The sequence below is a fragment of the Bubalus kerabau genome, chromosome 15, assembly GCF_029407905.1.
Source record: "Bubalus kerabau isolate K-KA32 ecotype Philippines breed swamp buffalo chromosome 15, PCC_UOA_SB_1v2, whole genome shotgun sequence".
Classification (NCBI taxonomy): domain Eukaryota; kingdom Metazoa; phylum Chordata; class Mammalia; order Artiodactyla; family Bovidae; genus Bubalus; species Bubalus kerabau.
The window spans coordinates 73,800,141-73,823,433 of NC_073638.1; the positions used below are offsets into that span (position 1 = coordinate 73,800,141).

Below are 23,293 nucleotides of genomic sequence, written 5' to 3' on the forward strand. Positions count from 1 at the left end.
TCACTTTCACTTTTCACTTTCATGCATTGGAGAAGGAAATGGCAACCCACTCCAGTGTTCTTGCCTGGAGAATCCCAGGGACAGAGGAGCCTGGTGGGCTTCCGTCTATGGGGTTGCACAGAGTCGGACACAACTGATGCGACTTAGCAACAGCAGCAGCAGCAGCAGCACACTGAGGTTTGCTTGATTTTTAAGAAAATTAAAGGCCATAATAAAATTTCAAATGTTACCTTGACTCTCCTCAGTCTTTGTACCTTCTTTTCATGGGCACTGAATGGCAAGCAATGCTCAGAGTGTCCTGTTGCAGACAGATAGGCCTTGCAACATATTTCACAGAGCCTGGAAATGGAGAGAAGGCATGTCTCCTGGAACAGAGAAAAGAAAGCAGCAATAAATATTTCTTTTGTCATGAAAACATACCAGAACAATTTGTGCAATGAGTTCATCAGAAAATAAAAATCATTAGTAGTAAATATTAATGGTAAACTATATATAATTTTAATGTATATATACAGAATATATATAAGCTATAAGTGCATATATGATTTCAGAATGTTCACCTACACTACATTATAATATGTTCTATTTAATATTACAAGACTTAACATGAAATTAGGTGAGTAAAGCCTATAATCTACTATGTTTTCTTGAATAAATGCTATAATTTTTTTTTCATTTTTTTTAATTTTATTTTATTTTTAAACTTTACATAATTGTATTAGTTTTGCCAAATATCAAAATGAATCCGCCACAAAATGCTTTAAAATCTAAATCACAGGAAAAGGACAGCCACCTTTAAAATTTAGCACCAAATTTCAATAGAAACAGCAGAGTTTAATTTAAAAAGTGTTAGTAAGTACTTTTATTTTGTCAAGTCCTATTGTCCATGGATAGAAAGCTTGGCAGAATCAGAAGGTCAGGTATTAGAAAAAAAAAAAAAAGATTCTGCTGATTAAAATGTAATAGCCATGCTAGGAATTATAATGCAAAAGTACATAATCATTCCATTCTATTTCTAACCCACAGAATAGAGTGACTGCACTAAAGGACAAAACTAAATAGGACCTCTCCTGAGATTCAAATGTTTTAAAATGACAATAATCTGGGGAAGGGCTCTTCATTAGGACACTTTAAAATGGCAAAAGAAAAGCCAAAAGGTACTTTTATACCAGGAAAAGCAGAGCTGTAGATAAACCCAATGGCTAGATACCTACACAGCAGCAGAAGAAAGAACCACAGTTCAAAATTTAAAGCAGAAGATGTACATATTAAGTGTTGATAAAATGGAAGCTTAGTGTGAAAAGCTGCCAAATTCTATGCGTTTTTATGTGTCCATTAATATTGCTGCAAATTGTGTATAAATGTTTCATATGTTAGAGATTAGTTCATTGTTATGCATCTTTAAAGATAATTGCATTTTCATAAAAAAGCATAATTTTTGAGCTAAAAAGAGCTAGAAAATTACCTAATCTAACCCTCTCATTTTACAAATGGAAAGAAAAAAAAAAAAAGAATCTCCTGCATATTTGAATGTCTGATCCAGGGTTACCCTGCAAGAGATAGGGCTGGAACCAGCACCTGCCTCTTAGTACAGTTTTTACATTGTGTGCTTGTATGCATAGGCTTAGGTTTCTAGTCATGTGATTTTGAGCAAGACTCAGTTTCCCCATATAAGAGTGATAACTGTATTTAACTCAAAACTTAAAGTAACCCTCAGAAAAAGTGACATATATGCTCCACACAGAGACACTTAAAAGATCTGGTATGATAATATGCTCAATATTATAACTAGCTGTTGCTATTGTGTTGAAACCCAAAACTCCTTCAAACCTAAATGGGATACCTACCATTTAAAGCAATGTTTCTCAACCCAACTTCATATAAGAAAATCCTGAAGAGCCCCTTTGAAACACAAGCCTGAGCCCCAGGCAAAATTTATCTGAAATTCTAGAGAAGTATTCTCAAATTGTTGGCCTTTTAAATGAATTCTCTCAGAGAATTCTGATACAGTCCTGTCAGTAATGGCCCACAGATTAGCATTTGGGAACCACTAGCAAGACTTCAGAAGTGCAGTCCAGGAAAATCTCTGTATCCAAAGAGAGAGGTAGAAGAGAGGGCTTTACTACAAATGTCATAAGGTATTTTTTGGTGTGACAAATATTTTCTTGAATGTGGTAATGGTTCCATGGGTGTACATATATATCATAATTTATAAAATTTAAATGTTCAGTCTATTATATGCCATTTATAGCTCAATACAACTTTTTTCTTAAAATATCTATATAAGAATTCTTAAGCAAAAACAACATGTAGATGCAGTTGGCCTTTCATGTAAATGTTTGTTCAAAAACATGTTGCAAGCAAAAAATAGAAAACACAAAATAACAAGTATGAATTAACTTAAATATTCATAAAATATTTGAATAGATTATTCAAATAAAATACTTAACATAAAAGGCCTAAAACTGTCAATTAAAATAAATAGCCATACCACCCAAAGCCATCGACAGATTCAATGAAATCCCTATCAAATTTCCCATGACATTTTTCACAGAATTAGAACAAATAATCCTAAAATTTATATGGAACAACAAAAGTACTACAAAGCTACAGTAATCAAAACATTCCGGTACTGGCACAAAAACAAACACACAGATCAATGGAACAAAACAAAGAGCTTGGAAATAAACCCACACACCTGAGATCAATCAATGGTCAACAAAGGAGGCAAGAATGTACAAACCACAGTCTCTTCACTAAGTGTTGCTGGAAAAGCTGGACAGCCTCATGTAGATCACTGAAGTTAGAACACTCCCTCACACCATAGACAAAAATAAACTCAAAATGGCTTAAAGACTGAAATGTAAGATCTGATACCATAAAACTCCTAGAAGAGAACATAAGCAAAACATTCTGACATAAATTGTAGCAATATTTTCTTAGATTGATCTCCCAAGGCAATAGAAATAAAAAGCAAAAATAAACAAATGAGACCTTATCAAATATACAAGCTTTTGCACAAAAGGTAGTATAAAACTATAGATACTACAAAAGATACTATAAAACTCCTAGAGCAAAACATAAGCAATCCACTATTTGACATGAATTGCAGAAATACTTTTTGGCTCTGACTCCTAGAGCAATTGAAACAAAAATAAATAAATGGGACCTAGCTAACACAGCAAAGGAAATCATAAACAAAATGAAAAGGCAACCTACAGACTGGGAGGACAATCAATGTCAGAAAAACAAACAACACAATCAAAAAATAGGCAGAAGACCTAAATAAACATTTCTCCAAAGAAGGCCAAAAGGCACATGAAAAGATGCTCAACATCACTAATTATAAGAGAAATGCAACTTAAAATTACAATAAGGTACCACCTCACCCCAGTCAAAATGGCCATCATTAAAAAGTCTACAAATAATAAATGCTGAAAAAATTATGGAGAAAACAAAATGCTCCTACACTGTTGGTGGGAATGTAAACTGGTGCAGCCACTATATATATACTGTTTTATAAAAACAGTATAAGAGTTCTTTAGAAAACTAAAATAGAGTTACCATATGATCCAGTGATTCCACTCCTGGGCATATATCCAGAGAAAACTCTAATTCCAGAAGGCACTTGCACCCCAAAGTTCACAGCAGCACTATCTACGATAGCCAAGACAAAGAAGCAACCCAAGAAGTGCCCATCAACAGATGAATGGATAAAGAAGATATGGGGTGTGTGTGTGTATACACAATGGGATATTACTCAGCCATAAAAAAGAATGAAAATGCTATTTGCAATGACATGGATAGACCTAGAGCTTATCATATTAACTGAAGTAAGTCAGATAAAGTAAAACAAATATCATATCATATCACTCCTATGTGAAATCGAATTTAAAAAAATGATACAAATGAACTTACTTACACAACAGAAACAGACATATAGATATGGAAACAAATTTATGGTTACCACAGGGGAAACATGGGGAGAAAGCATAAATCAGGAATTTGGGATTAAAATGCACACACTACTAGGTATAAGATGGATGACCAACAAGGACCTACTGTATAGCCCAGGGAACTCTACTTAATCTTCTGTGATAACCTATCTGAGAAAGTATGAATATATGTACATGTATAAGTGAATTACTTTGCTATTCACCTGAACCTGACACAACATTGTAAATGAACTATACTCCAACAAAGATTTTTTAAAAAGAAATAGCAGTTTGGAGAGTCACAAAAATTATGTTTGGAGATGGTAATAAAACCTGGTGTCACACAAATTCAATTCAGGAAAAGAAATGTATGGATAACCAGGCAAATCAGCCTACAATTTAGTGGCGGAAAGCACTATCAACAACAGAAAGATAACATCTGGGTTTCTGAGTCTAAGTATTTTATTAGTTGGGGAACTGCACATCTTAGCTTACCATGTTCATTTATTTCTTCTTTCTTTTATTTTTTAAATTATGAAACTATGATAACACATTTACAGGAGAAAATGCAGAACAAAGTTACATACAGTTCCACTATATATTATAATTATATTTTTAAGTAGATAAATTAAAATTTTTAGTTGGAGTTTCAATAGCAAACTCTCAAAAATTAATAGAATGAATAAACAGAAAAATAGAGGAATACAGTAAACCTGAAAAGCACTATAAGGTAATTCAACATAATTAAGATTTGTTCCATTTTCACACAACAGCAGGATACACATTCTATTCAAGTTCCCATAGACTATACATCAAGAGACACTGCAACATATCTAGCGACATAAAATAAGGTGCAAAAATTTCATGGTCTAAAGGTATGGAAATCATACAGAGTCTGTTCTCTTATCACTGTGGAATTATGTTAGAAATCAATATCAAAAGATATTTGAAAATAATCCACATATTTTCAAGTACAGTGTGACATTTACCAAGAGAGATCTTTGACTTGGCCATTCAAAGTCTCAATAAAGTTGAAAGACTGAAAAAACACACACACACACACACAGCATTACAGAGAAGAAAGCATTTAAATGAGAAATTAATATCAAAATGAATATCAAAGATACTTTAAAAAAACATGTACTTGGAAATTCAATGTTTCACTTTTAAATGATGGGTATATCTAAGAAGCCATAGCAAGGAAGATTAGAAAATATTTTTTAACAGCATAAAAATGAAAAGAGAATTTATCAGAATTTATTGCATGCAGCTGAAGCTGTTCAATGCAAAAAAATACAATGTGGAATCTTGAATAAACTATGAAACTAAATAATGGACACTAGCACAAAATGTTGTGAAATTTGATACCACATTCATTTAAATTCATCCCTTTAAATATACGAACTCCTTGAAAGAAGAGAGCATGTCTTATTTATTCATCCTGTATTCTTAGCACATGAACTTATACCCAGCACATAGTTGGTGCTCAATAAATATCTGATGAACAGGGAATAATGGAATAAAGAATTTAATGAATTAAAGTCATAATGAAGATTGCTTCCCTAATCAGAATTTAAATTTTTAATGGAGGAACAATTGTTTCTGAATTTGGGAAATCAAAAGTTGGAGTAAGTGTTGCTCAGTTGTGTCCGACTCTTTGCAACCCCATGGACTGTAGCCTGCCAGCCTCCATGGAAATCTCCAGGCAAGGATACTGGAGCGGGTTGCCATTTCTATTCTCTCTTTCCTTAGGCAACTTTTCACAAATCCCTGACCTGCTCCTGGTCTTTGCTCTTACATTTGGAATCAGTGGTCTGAATGTGCTTCTCAGGCATCACAATTCTATTCAAGTAGTATTTTTCAAGTCCTTGCAAAACCTTAAGTGATAGGAGACACATTCACCAAGAATTATTATATTATAATGGCATAGAAGAGAAGGATTCTTAAAATCAATTTGCAAAAACAGCCACTTCAGCAGGTCTCTATCTCTGCCCCAGTTTTTCAAATCAGCCAATAACAATCATTCCCTATAAATCAGACCTCCCTGAAGTTTTTTCTTCTTTACAGTTGTAGCAAGCTGGCTGCTTTTCCCTCATTACATTTTATGTCTTTGTTTTGTTTGCACAGTCCCCTTTATTCCTACCATTGTAACTCTTAACTGTGTCACACGATGCTAAATTTATGGGTGCAAAAATGTTGGTTTCTAGCAGCTCTTAATAAAAAATGTATCCTAATTACAAAAAAAGGGAATTAAAAATCAGAACACAGCACTCTTTGCAAGGACTGATGTACTTGCAAATTCTGACAAACAACCTGTGAAGTGGCAAATGACCCTGAAGGGAACTCTATTTCACATGTCCTGGCCATTCAGAGATCTACATGCAGCAACACTCAGTAAAAGTCCTCTCTATATGGGAGAGAAGTTATTCTATATACATGGCTAGCACCCAATAGGAAAGAAAAATAAAGAGCATGATAGAGAAAGCACAGCCAAGTCCTGCTTCCTCCATAAGGATGATCTCTCTAGACCTAAGCCCTAAGACACAGCCCTCTAGCCTCACAGCAAAAGACTTAGGGATCAAAGAAAGAAAAGTAGTGATTGATTGCCCTAATGCATTATTTAAGCAGAGGGAATGGTATTATAAACAGTTCTCTGAGAGACTGAGTGAAGTCACTCAGTCATGTCCAACCCTGTGACCCCATGGACTGTAGCCTACCAGGCTCCTCCATCCACGGGATTCTCCAGGCAAGAGTACGGAAGTGGGTTGCCTTTTCCTTCTTCAGGGGATCTTCCCAACCCAGGGATCAAACCCAGGTCTTGAGAGATTAAACATCAATTAAACATTTGTGAAACCTGATATCTGATCCTACTAATCCCCCCTCTTCTGTACATTGGACATACAATGCTATTGCCTTTATCTGCATTATTATCTATATTATTGCCATTATTCTGTGTTAATATATATATTCTCAACCCCACTAAGGCTCCCCAAGTGGCTCAGTGGTAAAAATCCTCCTGCCAATGCAGGAGATGTGGGTTCCATCCCTGGGTCGGGAAGATCCCCTGGAGAAGGAAATGGCAACCCACTCCAGTATTCTTGCCTGGGAAATCCCAAGGACAGAGGAGCTTGGCAGGTTACAGTCCATGGGGCTGCGGAAGAGTTGTACATAACTTAGCAACTAAACAACAACAACAACAACCCCAATAAGACTGAGGGCACTTTAAAATCATTAGGAATTCATCATTTTTTGCTCACAGAGACTGGCATAAAGATGGCATGTCACTGATGCATATTTGTTGGATATATGTTTTTGTAAAACATTTGCCAATGGCCACTCTTTAAGGACAACCAAGAGAAAGACAAAATTGCTTTTTACTGATCTCTCCATTTCAGTCCAGTGACTGGAATCACACCCAAATGTAAACTATGTTTTCTCCCCCATTTCAGCTACTTCTGATGGCTCCACCCAACTGGCAAATAAGAATAGGTGTCGCTATTGTTTAACTTATTAAAAAGAAGATCATTATGTTAACTTCCAAAACCCCCAACATCTAATTGTGATATTGTGATGCTTATTTAACAGAACTACATGGATTATTTTCAAGTACTTTTATGAGCTTCCATGAAACCTGAAAAGGATAATCTGAGATTAAAATGACATTGTATTAATATCAAAACCCTATTTGAGGTGACAAAAAGAAAATTGTAGCGAAAGATTCACTAGCAATAGTCCCATTAATAAATGAACACAGATATGAAACTGATCAGTAGTAGATGAATTACTGAGCCCCAGGCCCATCTGCTCCAGTTTTATGAGTCAAAAATCAAAATTGCATGATTTGGTGAATACCCAAACTTCACAAACATCAGAGGCAAATTAAGGAAATTACCCAGTGCACCAAATGCAGCTCAGCAGACCATCAAACCATTTAAAGCACAACGTTATACCAAAAAAAGAACCAAACACACCATGATCTTGTGCAAATGAATAATAACAGCCAGATGGAACAATAAACACTGATGCTTGGCAGTGTGAACCTTGGCACCATGATTATAAGTCATGTGGAAAGTCAATAGGGGGTCATCAGAGAATCAGCAAAATGTGACTCAGGAAATTCACCCTGAACAAAGGGAAGAAGAAAGGCCTTCCCTGGATTTTAAGAAGCCAAGAAGACCAGATGATATGGGTATGACAGAAATAGTAGGAATATTAAAGTGGAACCATACCAGATACTAACAATAAATCTACCACCTATTAATGAGGCATTAAATTGTTAGCTCTTTTGTTTCTTCTAGAACATGAGAGTCAAGGCACCCACACTATAGAGTTGCAGGATCAAATACTACATTCTTGAAAGAGCACACTCTCTCAAACATTGTTGATTGAGAAAATAAGCAAGAACCACTGAAAAGTGGAATCCCATCACAGGTTTGCACCAGTAATAGTATCACTGCTGAAAAACCACTAGAATCTCATCTTCTATCTAAACTGTGCAGTGTTCTGGATTTCAAAGTGGTTTCCCATGACAGAGACAGTGCTACCTGTTCAAGTCATTCTTCCTGGACACAAAGAAGGAGGTTTCCAAGCCTCGTGTAAAATGGGTTCCGGCCAATTTAAAGTGAAAGCATTGGTCACTCAGTCGTGTCCGACTCTTTGCGATCCCATGGACTATAGCCTGCCAGGCTCCTGTTTCCATGGAATTCTCCAGGCAAGAATACTGGAGTGGGTAGCCATTCCCTTCTCCAGAGGGTCTTCCTGACCCAGCAGTTGAACTTGAGTCTCCTGCATTGCGGGCAGATTCTTTACTGCCAATTAGATGCAGGCAGAAAGAACACGCCACTGCTGGTTCTGCAACTAGAATCTCTTGTGGAAACAGCACTACATCTTTCTGTCTGTGGTTTTTCCACCCTGTTACGTTCAAGTCTTTTTCCACCCCTTAGCAATAATTTTTGCAGATTCTAAATTTTATTATTTCAAATTATTAAAATATAGTTCAACCAATTTAAAACTTCATTCAAAACTTCCCTTTCCCCTTCCCCAACACAAGCTACAGGGACTCTGGCTTCCCAGAATGGAGAAAGATCATGAGAATGAATGGCTGCACCCACCTCCCTCCTCTAGGCAGACACTGATGCTGGGTCAGGGAGGAAGGGTAGAGTATGGGGTCTCCTTCAATTGCTGTCCATCTCTCTGTCATCGGTGAGGATTAAGTCCCTGGCCTCACTCTGGTTCACTCGAAGTTCCCTGACGTTTATCGCCTCCTTTTCTGTGTTGGCCTTCACATCAGCACATGATTTTCTTGGCTCCTCTTCTCTCTGGCTCCCTGATCTATTCAGTGGAGCAACTATTTCTTGCATAAACCTTGCCAGCTATATAAGGCCTCCCTGCCTTCTTCAGGTCGGCTGTCTCTTTGCCAGGCCTAGTGGACCCCTAGGAAGCCCTCAGCTGCTGGTTCTTCTCTAGCATTTGAACTCCCCTATGCAGAGCCCATGGAACTGTTTGGTCTGAACCAAACCCTCTGAGGGCAAAAATGAATGGGACATGGTAGAGCCACCTCATATTCTTCTCAAACACATTTCATCACAGGCCTTTTGAGCCTGTGGATCTGTGCCACACCAGTGGTCTCCCACCTCCAGATCCCACAGCAAAATCAGATGAGTCCTTGTGTTTATCAACACTCATGCCCCCCACCCAAGAACAGGCCCTGCATGTTTTGGAGGCAACACCAGGGTGAGCCTCCTGAACTTTTAACTCAGCAAGTATTTCACCAAGGGATTGAGGGTTCTTCTTTCAAGCATTCCTGATTCTTATGGGCTATTTTTTTGCTGCTTCACTTGGCTCCACTGCACTCCAAGAGAATAGAGAAAAAAAATTCTAAGAACACAACTCTCACCATAAGGCCAGCGACTTGATGGTTCCAGTCCTTACTCAAGTCCCCTTCTCATTTAAATTCAAGGGCGGGGGAGGGGCGCTGGAGGTAAGTAGTGAAAGAGGAACCATGTCTTCCAACTCTCAAAAACCTTCAGGGACACCCAAAGATAGGCAATTCCCTGTGGCTCCCCTTAGAAGTGGGGCCCTGAAGACTTCTGTTTTCAGCTTTTGCCTTAGTCCAATTCTGGTACAACAGCAAAAAAAAAAAAAAAAAAACCTGATTCAAGATCCCATTAGCTTGGGGCTTCAATAGTAAGTCACATGCAGCCTTTTTGAAGTCAGATTTCCAAGACAAGAACATTTATCTCAAACACTTTACAATAATGATATTTTTTTCTTAATTTGGGAGTTTTTTCTTATCTCATGAGTATCCCTCTAAACTGGACTATGAGTTATTTAAAGGTAGAGGGCACATAGTACCCATCATATGTCCCCAGAAATGAGCAAATGCTCAACACTCAGGAGCTACTCAAAAAACCTCGAATAATGGAATTAATGAGTTTCCTGATTTGTTCACCTCTGCTTTAGCCCAGGTCATCTAGAAAAGCAGAACCTGAGGCCAGGACTAAAGAGCTGATACTTCATTGAAAAGGCGCAAGACCAGAGTGGTACAGGGAAGGAAAATAAGGGGAAGCGAGATGAAGAAAGATGGGCAGTAAGAGATAGCGTGCTACCACACCAGCCTCCGCTTCACAGCCAGCCATGAAGAGAGGCTGCATATCCCTCACCAGGCACATTCTCTCAGCAGGGAGGACTTCTCCAGATGGTTGACAAGGAGAAAATGTACCTTGGAGCTGTCCATCTAAGAGGGAAAAAGATGGGTAATTTATCATCCCAGTTTCCATTTCCATGGTGAAAATTTAGTCCATGAGAGCTGGCTTTTCCACACTTCTGAATTCTGTTATCTGACCCTTTGACAGTTGCCCAGGAAGGCTGGCTCTGTTTCTCAGGGTGTGACATTTTGTCTAAGTTCAGAGTTGAAGGAGGTACTCAGTGTGGATTCATCTGGAAGGGCCAGGGCTTCTGGTCACACCCCCAGCTGCATGGGGTGCTCGACAAGGATGCTATGAGAAGCGGCGCCTGCAGCACAGCCCGGGAGGTGGTCGGCAGCTTTGGAAAGAAGGATATCAGAAAAAAGGGCACATGGCTTCCATTTACTTACTAAGTTTCTCTTTGCACTCACTCGGAAGGAAACTAAGTAAACTTTGAGATTTGGAGATACTCAGACACGATGCGTCTGAGTGTGCTAAGTCGCTTCAGTCATATCTGACTTTGTGCAACCCTAAGGACTGTAACCCAGGCCTTTTGGAAATCCATCAGGAGAATCTGTTCAGCAGTCTGAAGTGAAGTGAAGTCGCTCAGTTGTGTCTGACTCTTATGACCCCATGGACTGTAGCCCCACCAGGCTCCTCTGTCCATGGGATTTTCCAGGCAAGAATACTGGAGTGGGTTCCATGCCCTTCCTCTAGGGGATCTTCCTGACCCAGGGATCAAACCTGCATCTCCTGTGGCTCCTTTGCAGGTGGATTCTTTACCACTAAGCCACCAAGGAATTCCTCAAAGAAAATAACCTCTCTGCAATTTGAAGACAGAGGACATTGAATATGACTAAGTGCTACATACCTGTGCACCATGTCATATTGCCTCTAACATAAGGATAACATTTTGCCTTCTCCTGGCAGGAAATGAAGCTTTGCTAAATTTGTCCGTTCTGATTCTTTGAAGAAGTTCTATCCACTCCGTGCTCAGAAATGGGAATGGAATCCTTGTGATGAATGAGAGCAGCAGTGAACCTCTGCCCATTCCAGGGCAAGCCAGGGCACACTCTGGCACTCTTTGATTGCTGCAGAGACACCCAATCTTCCGAAGCCTTTGAGAAGATCCTCTTTTCCATGTTTCACATATCACTGGAGGGGTGGGTGAGGCCAGGGGCCCTCTGCCCCAGAGTTCAGGGCGGGGGTGGGGGGAGGCAGCAGAGTACATAAACCAAAGCTGGTCGGGACGATAGAGAGAGGGTAATATCAAAAGCCTGTAGAGCCTGGGTGATTTTCTCATTCATCTTTGACCGATGGAAGAAGGTCTGCTGCTCAGTGAAGGATGGGCCCCCAGTAATGAAGCCGTCTGCAGCACTGAGAGCTGCTTGGCCGTGGCACATAGCTCAGAATTACTGCAACTGCCTGGGTGTCAGAAGCCATCAATTGTCCCAGACTCACCTGCTGGGCTCAGAGCCATAGACCGTGGGGGCTTAGACATCATCATTCTTCCAGATGAGACCCCCCACTTACCTCTTCATCATCAGGATCCCTCCCCTTCCCCCAAACACTTCCATTGATCAAGTCCCGTTATTTCTCCTGGTACAGAGTCATGGAACATAGAGTAGGGTCATCATTCTTCCTCACAGTTCATATCCACTGAGGAATTATTTCCTTCCCTCTCTCATGAGTTACTGTCGGACAGCCTAGATCTTTGTCTTCTATGTGGCCTGCATACAGAGTGAGGGGTGAAAAAGGTCCAGGGAGCTCTGTTCTGTGATAAGTAACTCTCGCCATCATTTCTGCCATTTTGTCAAAGAGTCCTTCCCGTCTATTTACATCCACAGAGCACTCTCCAACTAAGCCATGGAGCATATTTGTAAAGAGAGCCTTTTCCTTGCATTTGAGACCATCTTAAAGCTCATCTGAACCCAATCACCTTTGCATTTCAAGGATCCCACATTCTGATGGCCATCATTTTCTCAGTTTAAACCCTTCCAGTGAAGTGAGGTAAAGACTGTCCCAAAGATGTCACTTCATCGATGGAAATGCCTAATTGTATAGGATTGGCCTAGTCCCCATTCCTTCTCAATTCTCACAAAAATGTAGTTTCCACAAGTATTTTCTTCTAAATTCTCCAGCATTATCCTTTTAAAATATTATATGTGAAACTTTACCCAGTATTTCAGGCATGATTTCATCTGTGAGGCATACAGTAGGACCCTAGCCTTAGTACATCTCTACCTTTTATTTCTATAAATAATACTCCAAATTCCATTAAATATATATTATATTCCATTAAAAGCTGGGCTTCCCCTGTGGCACAGCAGTTAAAAATCCTGCAGGAGCTGCAGGAGACAGGGGTTAGATCTCTGGGTTGGGAAAATCCCCTGGAGAAGGAAATGGAAACCCCCTCCAATATTCTTGCCTGGAGAATCTCATGGACAGAGAAGCCTGGAGGTCCACAGGATCACAAAGAGTCAGATAGGACTGAAGCAACTGAACACACATACATAGTAAAAGCTGCATCATACTTTGGCCTATATAAACTTATCAACTAGCACTCTGGCAAGATCTTTAATAAATATTTTATTTTAAGGTATATATCCTCCTAGTTTGTAACTCAGTGTTTGTTTTTTTTAAACTTAACTGTAGTATTTTATATTTACTCCCAATTAAATTATATTTGGTTCACTGTTTCAGTGATTCCTCTCTCTTTGGATTCTGACTTTCATCCAGTACATTATTAATAACTTTCCCTTCCAGCTCCCTATCACTCCAAAATGTAATCAGTGAGTTATAATCTAGTTCTAGTGATTAAAAGGAAACTAGAGCTCTGAATCAGAGAAGGCAATGGCACCCCACTCCAGTACTCTTACCTGGAAAATCCTATGGACGGAGGAGCCTGGTGGGCTGCGGTCCATGGGGTCGCTGAGAGTCGGACACGACTGAGCGACTTCACTTTCACTTTTCACTTTCACGCATTGGAGAAGGAAATGGCAACCCACTCCAGTGTTCTTGCCTGGAGAATCCCAGGGACAGGGGAGCCTGGTGGGCTGCCATCTATGGGGTCACACAGAGTCGGACACAACTGAAGTGACTTAGCAGCAGCAGCAGTAGAGCTCTGAATCTAGAAACACTTCACAGAAAGATAGTTCAAAGTCCACACTAATACATTAGCCAACATTCTTGAAGTATATAATATTTTAGTACTTATGAACCTAGGTAATTCCACACATTTAATCATCTTCAATTCAACCCATTAAATGCTTGCTTAGTCTCTACTGTGTACCAGTAAGTACAAATATAGTATAATCTATTCCCTGCCCTCAGGAAGCTCACAATCAAATGAGGAAATGACCATGCAACCAATGAAGCAGTTCCCTATGATGGGTCATATGCTACAAATGGAATTGAATTCCAAGAGTAGTTCAAGAAAGATCACTGGACTCTACCTGGGGTTGTAATGGTTGTTCAGTTGCTAAGTCGAGTCCGACTCTTTGAGACCACATGGACTGCAGCATGCCAAGCTTCCCTGTCCTCCACTGTCTCACGGAGTTTGCTCAAATTCATGTCCATTGAGTCAGTAATGCTATCCAATCATCTCATCATCTGCTACCCCCTTCTCCTTTAGCCCTCAATCTTTCCCAGCATCAGAGTCTTTTCCAGTGAGTCAGCTCTTTATCAAGTGGCCAAAGTAACAGAACTTCAACATCAGTCCTTCCAATAAAAACTCAGGGTTGATTTCCTTTCAGTTCACTTCAGTTGCTCAGTTGTGTCCATTTTTTGCAACCCCATGGACTGCAGCATGCCAGGCTTCCCTGTCCATCACCAACTCCTGGAGCTTGCGCAAACTCATGTCCATCGAGTCAGTGATGCCATCCAACCATCTCATCCTCTGTAGTTCCCTTCTCCTCCTGCCTTCAGTCTTTCCCAGCATCAGGGTCTTATTCAATGAGTCAGTTCTTCTCATCAGGTGGCCAAAGTATTGGAGTTTCAGCTATAGCATCAGTACTTCCAATGAATATTCAGGACCAATTTCCCTTAGGATTGATTCATTTGATCTCCTTACAGTCCAAGAGTCTTGAACACCAAAATTCGAGAGCATCAATTCTTCAGTGCTCAGCCTTCTTTATCATCCAGCTCTCATATTCATACATGACTACTGGGAAAACTGTAGCTTTGACTACATGCATCTTTGTTGGCAAAGTGATGTCTCTGCTTTTTAGAATATGCTATGGAGTTGTTGAGGAAACCTCAAAAAAAAAAAAAAAAAAAGAATGCAAGAGTATCCCTTCCTCCCAGTCCTCATTTTTTTTGAGTTATGTCTCAAGAATATGAAAAGGTAAAGATTTTTACTGTAATCTAACAGCAAGGGTGGTAAAGGAAGGAAAAGATAGATTCTGCTAGGTCTACCCAAGGACGAGTCCATCCCACATAATTACCTCCCCTCTAGGCTACAGTCTCCATCCTCCAGCTCTAGGCTTAGAACTGTCATAGGCATTAAAGGGGGAGTTGTCCACAGAGGGTGAGACAGACACGGAGCAGACAGCCATCATTCATGCCAGGCTATCAGCGGATAACATTGCTGACAGAAAGGGAGGTGATAAAAGACAACGAGGAGGTCAAGCGGCAATGCCATCTGCCAGGTGCTCAGAGATCTGGCCCTCTCATCTCAGGTCTCGACTTTTCATTATCTCGTCTCCACCAGGAAAAGCTTTATTTTTATACATCAAAGTATTCTTCCACATCTTTTTTCTAGCCCACAGTTTTTTTCTGTTTCCCTAAAGACTTAGATTTTTGAAATCCAAAGCCAACAACAGACTATATTTTCCACAGCTTTTTTTGATGTGTCTTCACTTATCCAGTGAATGTTTTCAGACAACCTAATTGACTCAAGGAGGGCCAAGGTTGGGAAGGACTTTATTAAATGTTGCTTAATATTCCAAACATATTATCCTGCCTCATACAAGTAGGCAATTATCAGCAGATGATGAGAGGATGAACTTCCAAACAGAGAGTACAGCAGGTGTAAAATGCATGAGAAAGCACAATTTATGGGCAAATTTTCCAATATTTTATTAAAATATGGTTATTTTCCATCAAGTACCTCCCTATAATAAAAAAATTCAGTGAATAAAACAAACAAGGGGAATAAGATAAATTTAGCCAGACTTCATCATTTGGAACTCATTATTTCCAATAACTCATCTTCCTTTCTAAACCACTCACAATCCATCTCTAAATATTTTGGTCCTGAATTGACCAGGAATTGATGTCACATTCATTGATATGCTCTTTTCAGACTTCATCTTATTCTCTTTTGTGAAAACTGTTGATTTTCCCATTTCAGTCATCCAGTACCTTTTTTAATTTCTGGCAATTCTATTTTTTAAAAAAGGAAAATTTTAACACATGTGTTAAGTACTTATTATGTTTCAGGCACTGTCTTAGGTGTTTACAACTATTCAAATTCGAGTTGGGCCACACCTTCCTGCCCTTTCCAACATGAAGGTCATTTCTTTCAGGTAGATGATGGAAGGAAAATAGACATAGAATCGTCGTCCCTCCTTTCATCAGCTGACTATATACTATCTTCTCAAGCAGTAAGCCCATCACCTCCCAGTTCTTCTTTAAATATGGATAAATGAAACTCTGCATTTTCTGTAGTACACATTCACTGAGCTGCACTGATACTTCATAGATTTGTCAGTATTATCCTTGAAAGTTTATTCCACTCTTTTGTATCCATTCCACAAACACAAAGGGCCAACTGCTTATTTATTGAAAAAGGTTCACATATAAGTGGACTTGTACAGTTCAAACCTGTATTGTTCAAGGGTCAGTTGTTCAAGGGTCAGTTGTACATACTCTTTTTGTAACAAATTAAATTCAAGTTCAGAGATAGCCATAAAGTCACACCACCACCACTTTCTTTTTCAAAGGAATATGTGACCTCAGTGCCAGGCTTTTCTATTTTCTAAACTCTCCTGTTGCTCTTAATCATCTTTTATGTCAACTATTTGAAATATATCCCTCCTAGAGTCTAAGGTAAATACACGACTATGATCAACACTTGCTTTCATCACTATGATGAATACTATTGCTAAGTTATTTCTAAGATGTCCTTCACTTCTACTTCAGTTCTCCTGGCCAGCAACGAGTCTAGAATTAGAAATCTCCCTTCATTGTTTTCTTTACCTTCCCAGAGATGAAATCCTCAAGTCAAGAGTTCATTGGAAATTGGGGAAGATATTCTAATATCTAATATATTTTTAAAAACCACAAGAGATCTATGAAGAATGTTAAATTCCTTATGACCTAAAAAAAAAAAAAAAAAAAAAAGAATGCTTCCAAAATCCCAAGTAAGTCTCAAATGTGGAAAAAAAATATTATCAAAAATACTAGCATATTCTACAACAGTGGTAATATAGAACATATTCTTTAATGACTGTGTGACCTACAACAAACTAGTTAACCTCTCTGGAATTCATATGCTTCATCTGAGAAATAGAGATTTTCATTATTTCTGAAACTTCAGAGTATTATTATAAAAATCATATAACATCATATGAAAACACTTTGAAAACTAAATGCCATACTAATATAAGACATTGTCATGTAGTGTACAGCACAGGGAACTCTATCAGTACTCTGTAATGACCTACATTGAAATAGAGACTATAAAAGAGTGCGTACATGTACATGTATAATGAATTCACTTTGCTGTACAGGCAAAACTAACACACCATTGTAAGTAACTATATTCCACTAAAAATTAATGTAAAATATACATTATCATATTGTCTCTCTACTTCATCTCTTATCCTGCTTGATATCAAGTTTCTGAGTCTTTGTCTCCCTTCTTTATTAAGGCAATAAACATGCTAATAAATATTAACACATTCTTCTGAGTCTTTATAAGATGATTGTTTTCCCCCAAAGAGATCATTAGTATATAAAATCACAATCTAGAAAAACAAATCATATTCTTCAATATGATCTATGTCACCAGGAGTCATGGACAGAATGTTTGTGTTCCTCTGAAATACATTGGTGAAACCCTACTTGCCAACGTGTTGATATTGGGAGGTGGGGCCATGGGAGTTAATAAGCACTAGATGAAGTCCTGAGAATCGAGTCCTCATGAATAGGATTAATGTCCTTAAGAGAGTCACAGGAAAAATGGTTTCACGTCTCTGATCTCCACCATGGGAGAATCCAGCAAGAAGCTGGCAGTCTGCATCCTGGAAGAGGGTCTTCATCGGAACCTGACAGTGCTGGCAACCTGATATCAGACTTTTACCCCCAGAGCTGTGAGGGATAAACCCAGCAGGTATTCTGTCGTAATGGCCCCAATGAACTAAGACCAGTGTCCTTCCTTTTCTCCTCAAATTGTGACTTTCTACTAGAAGAGCTGAATCCAGCCACGGTCTTTAGTTTTCTGTCCATATCTAACCCTCGAACAACATAGGGTTTAGGAGTACCGACCCCCATGCAGTTGAGAATCTGCATATAACTTCACAGTCAGATCTGTGGATCTATGGTTCCACTGTTGGCAGATTCAACCAACTGCAGATCATGCCGTTCTATAGTATGTATTTGTCGCCCCCCCCCACCCCAAAAAAAATCCATACATAAGTGGACCCACACAGTTCAAAACCTGTGTTGTTTAAGGGTCAACTGTATGGCTACACCAGTGTCTTCTGTCACTAGAAGTGACAGAAGTGTCACTAGCGACCGTATACCTCCCACCCCATGGATCAGAACCAAAAGGCTGTGAGCTTGATGTGCTTGACTACTGTTTGCAGGGTCTCCTCTGAATTCAGTAGTTACATCCAGCCTCTTTCTCTTTTTCTTTCTCTCTTCCTCCCTCCTTGCATAACATAATCCTTGACTAGACTTCTATACTATAATGTATAACCCATAATACATAGTACTTGGTATATGATAAACCCACTTGAGTGGAAGTACTAACTCCTCAATCTGCCCATCAACCCAGAAGATATGAACAGACTGAGTGAAGAAGAGATAATATAGAAACAGCATCCCCTTCAAAAACTGGTCTAGCTTCCTTATCTAGGGTCAGCTCTTCCTGCTACTCTACATTATAGATACTATGGAAATGCCCTGAAGTGCCATGGTCTCTCACACCTCTGGGCCTTTACCCAGCCTGTTTCCTCCCTGGATACCTTCATCTACATTTTTATCCGGAAAAATCTAACTCACCTTTTAAGGTCAGGATCAACTGCTATTTCCTTTATAACCAAACTCTCTTCTCTGCTTCCACTGGTCTTTATAAATACATTTCTTATAGGATTTATCATATAATATTACCCAGACTTGATTATTCATTTCAGGCCTCTGGAGTCAGTAGCTATCATCATATGGCAAACAGACAAAATCAAGGACAGTTCTGTCTGAATACTTCGCTTAAAAATCTTATAGACAAAGGCATTGAAAAAGTGGCCAAATCTTTACACAAGACATCTGGGAATTTAGCATCATTCATAGAAACTCTGAAGAGAAAAGAAGAGAGAATTTTTCAGCTGTTGGACATGCTCGAGTATGAAGACAAGGTCTTATTCATTTTGCACACTCAGCACTGGGCCTGGGACTTTTCATGCACAAGGTGTTCAATAAATGTGGGTTGGATGAACTTCTGGAGATAAAGTTAAGGATCATGATGTTCCTATGAACTGTGCTTTCACTGTCTTCCCAAATAAACAAACACGGAGAAGATCAACTGCTGACATGCCTTGTTTAATAACAAAATACTTGGCTCAAGTTTTATGAGATAGAATATCATTAAGAAATCATAGACCAATTAGTACTCACTGAGAGGCAAACTTTCTAGGCCCACTTTGGTAGAGATAAGACTTCCGAGCTCTCAAAAGAAATACACTCATTGTTCTCATAACTTTTTGAATAGAATTTGATCTATGAAAGCTGAACCAAAACAGCTGGCTTTGGAGCGGAGTGGATATGTGTAATTCCCAGCAATGTCATTATGTTGTCCCTTAAAGTAGATGACCAAGACAGTCTGAGTTATTATGCAGGCAGCAGAAAACAGTGAAATTGACAGATTTCTTTATATTCAGTGATAATAATAATAATGACGATCATGTCCTGAATTCCATCTCACAAAACGGCAAATGGATTTCTAAGGTCTTCTCTAAAGAATTAGAGGTTAAAGCAGAAAAATGAAATACGATGCTATCTGGATGATGGTCGGAGAAATATTGCTTAGGACAAAAGCATCAGGAAAGAGACCAATTTCCAAGACTTGTTTTTTTTCTTGCAGGTTCATCCTGCTTTCTGGTCTCAGGAAATCCTTTGAGTTTTATTTATGAGAATTCAAGCTTTACTATCCTCTGCCTTTAGGTTAGTCCGTGACCATTCTCTTCCCCGAGGCTTCCCTGGTGGCTCAGATGGTAAAGAATCTGCCTCAGTGCAGGAGACCAGAGTTTGATCCCTGGGTCAGGAAGATCCCCTGGAGAAGGGAATGGTAAACCATCCAGTATTCTTGCCTGAAGAATTCCATGGACAGAGGAGCCTGGTGTGCTATATAGACCACGGGGTTGGAAAGAGCTGGACACAACTGAGCAACTAATACACATTCTCTGCCTCACCTTCACTTGGGAGACAGAGCAGAAGCAAATCAGCTCTGTGCCTGGACTCGGGGAATGTCTCTGCTCAAAAGGAACCAACAAGTTCAGCTGGTTACTTTACTTCCTTCCCCTTTGGAACATGTGGTTTCTATGCCCTTAACTATGACTTGAATAAAACTATATACAAAGATTTTTTTCATTGTCTTTTCAAGAAGGATACTATGGAGCTAGCACTGACTGCCTTTTTTTCTGCAAACATTAGTTGTCTTTTCTACAACCTACGTTTATTTAAAACTTTCTCCTAAGAGCTATGAAAAAAAGACCTGAATTAGCTGTCAAGAATCCTCAGTTCTACCCATTGCTACTAGCTAGCTAGTAAACCACTTATTATTTTAATAGTACTTTCAAGTTCCATAAAGTCACCATTAATTTGGTCCTTCCAATAGCCTTGAGGGTAGATAATGACTGCCACCTAGAAAATGAAGATATATCAGGTAAGAGAAGTTATGTATGTGGGAATGATTTCCACTTCTGAGGATGTATGTAACTGGAGTGAGCAACAGTCACTGTTCCAAAGGCAGAGCAGAGGTCTGCACTAGCCTTGTGTCTCTTTTTTCTATGCTCTCCAAGGTAACATTATCACTTTAATATACTTCAGTTATTTCATATTACACTCCAATTTTATAACGTCTGAGATAGATGGTCTAATCTAAATTTTATATTGTTATCCCTGCATTTGTTATGTAGGCCTATCTATTTATGCTAGGTGTGGTAGAGTGTTAGTCACTCAGTCACGTCTGACTCTTTGCGACCACCACGCTCCTCTGTCCACGGAATTCTCCAGGCAAGAATACTGGAGTGGGTTGCCATTCCCTTCTCCAGGGGATCTTCCCAACCCAGGGATCGAACCCAGGTCTCCTGAATTATAGGCGGATTCTTTACCGTCTGAGCTACCAGGGAAGCCCCATGCTAGGTGTGGAGGAAATACTTTTTTAAAATATTTATTCTATTATTTGGCTGCACCTGTCCTTAGCTGAGACACTCAGGATGTTTAACCCTTGTTGCAGCATGGGGGATCTTTCAGTTGCAGCATATGAACTCTTAGTTGTGGCCTGTGGGACCTAGTTCCCCAATCTGGATCCCTTGCATTGGCAACAAAGAGTCTTAGCCACTGGAGCACCAGGAAAGTCCTGAAATCAGTTAAACTCAATTCAGTCACTCAGTCATGTCCAACTCTTTGTGACTCCATGGACTGCAGCACGCCAAGCTTCCCCGACCATCACCAACTCCTGGAGTTTACTCAAACTCATGTCCATTGAGTTGGTGATGCCATCCAACCATCTCATCCTCTGTCATCCCCTTTTCCTCCTGCCTTCAATCATTCCCAGCATCAGGGTCTTTTCCAGTGAGTCAGTCCTTTGCATCAGGTGGCCAAAGTATTGGAGTTTCAGCTTCAGCATCAGTCCTTCCAATGAATATTCAGGACTGATCTCCTTTAGGATGGACTGGCCGGATCTCCTTGCAGTCCAAGGGACTCTCAAGAGTCCTATCCAACACCACAATTCAAAAGCATCAATTCTTCAGCACTCAGCTTTCTTTATAGTCCAACTCTCACATCCATACATGACTACTGGAAAAACCACAGCCTTGACTAGACAGACCTTTGTTGGCAAAGTTGTCTCTGCTTTTTAATATGCTGTCTAGGTTGGTCATAGCTTTTCTTTCAAGGAGCAAGCGTCTTTTAACTTCATGGCTGCAGTCACCATCTGTAGTGATTTTGGAGCCGAAGAAAATAAAGTCTCTCACTGTTTCCATTGTTTCCCCATCTATTTCACATGAAGTGATGGGACCGGAGTCCTGAAATACTTCCGATTTTAAAGCCAAGAATCCAGATGGAAGCTCTCAAATGTTCACTGACCTAAGCATATCAGCATTCATCAAATGAGAACCTCAAGAGAAATATTTCCAGAACAGGAATAAAGACTGAATTTGCCAGGCTCTCATGAGAACTGTGTGTGAGGACATGAGGGTTGTTAGTAGGACCTGAGAGACTGAAATGCAAGCGATATAGCAATATGCAAAGGGGGTCTAACCTGTAACTATACTCCCATTCAAAATGCCAACAAATACCAGGAACTTTATCCAAATTCTGGGAGTCATATTTGGACTCTGAATTTTTTCACATTGCCTCCAGAAGTCTATGAGGGTTGGGTTGCAGGGAAAAGGTGCTTATCCAAGCTAAGTTACTGAGATCAGTAACAGTCACAGCTGGTACCTGAACTCTGATCCCTTGACTCCAGTTGTCCTTCTTCTCCATCAGTCTGCCTCTTAGCTTCTCTAAGTCTCTGTTTCCACATCTGCTAAATGAGAGGCTGGAGCAGACACTAAGGTCACTAACATTTCAAATTCTATGATCTCTCTGCCTTCTAGTAGCATCCCTGCCTGGCCCAGATCCCTCCCTTCTCAGGGCAAATGCTGCCATTCCTTTCTCCTCTCCCATGCTCACTCTTCCAACCCAAGGAAAAGGATTAAAAGGAACCCAGGTTTTCCTATTCAGGACTTGCAGGCTTGCGTGCTCAGTCACTCAGTCATGTCCTACTCTTTGCAACCCCACAGACCATAGTCCTCCAGGCTCATCTGTCCATGGGATTCTCCAGGCAAGAATACTGAAGTGGGTTGCCATTTCCTTCTCCTACTCAGGACAATGACAGCTTAAAACAGAAAGTCTCAGTGAGAAATCACATGGACCAGCCTTACGGTGGACAAAGGATCATTATGTTTGTTTACTTGGGGCCAGACAAGCCTCTCCTTAAAGTTTAATTACTGAGGAATCAGACAACTTCTTCTATATATTGAATGCCTGAGTAACATGGCATTTGTTTTGCCACCATTCAAACTCAATTTCTTTTCTTCCCTTCCCTTTCCAGCGCCACTCTGGCAACTTCCTCCACACTAGTGAAACATCCAGAGATTTCTCAGGCATGGCCAGAAACCCTGGAGACTCCCGGTCACCCGTGGGTCACACGTGTGTTTCCTCACAGAATCACGAATGGCATCTGGA

At 39.7% G+C, this 23,293-nt stretch overlaps 1 long non-coding RNA gene across 1 annotated transcript in view; it reads right to left on the reverse strand.

Moving 5' to 3' along the window:
* Positions 1 to 23,293, reverse strand: part of LOC129629336 (uncharacterized) — a 604,584-nt gene that overhangs the window by 436,997 nt on the left and 144,294 nt on the right. The window contains exon 7 of the long non-coding RNA XR_008703175.1: positions 231 to 365. This is a non-coding gene — a long non-coding RNA (uncharacterized LOC129629336). The remainder of the gene's footprint in view (positions 1 to 230; positions 366 to 23,293) is intronic.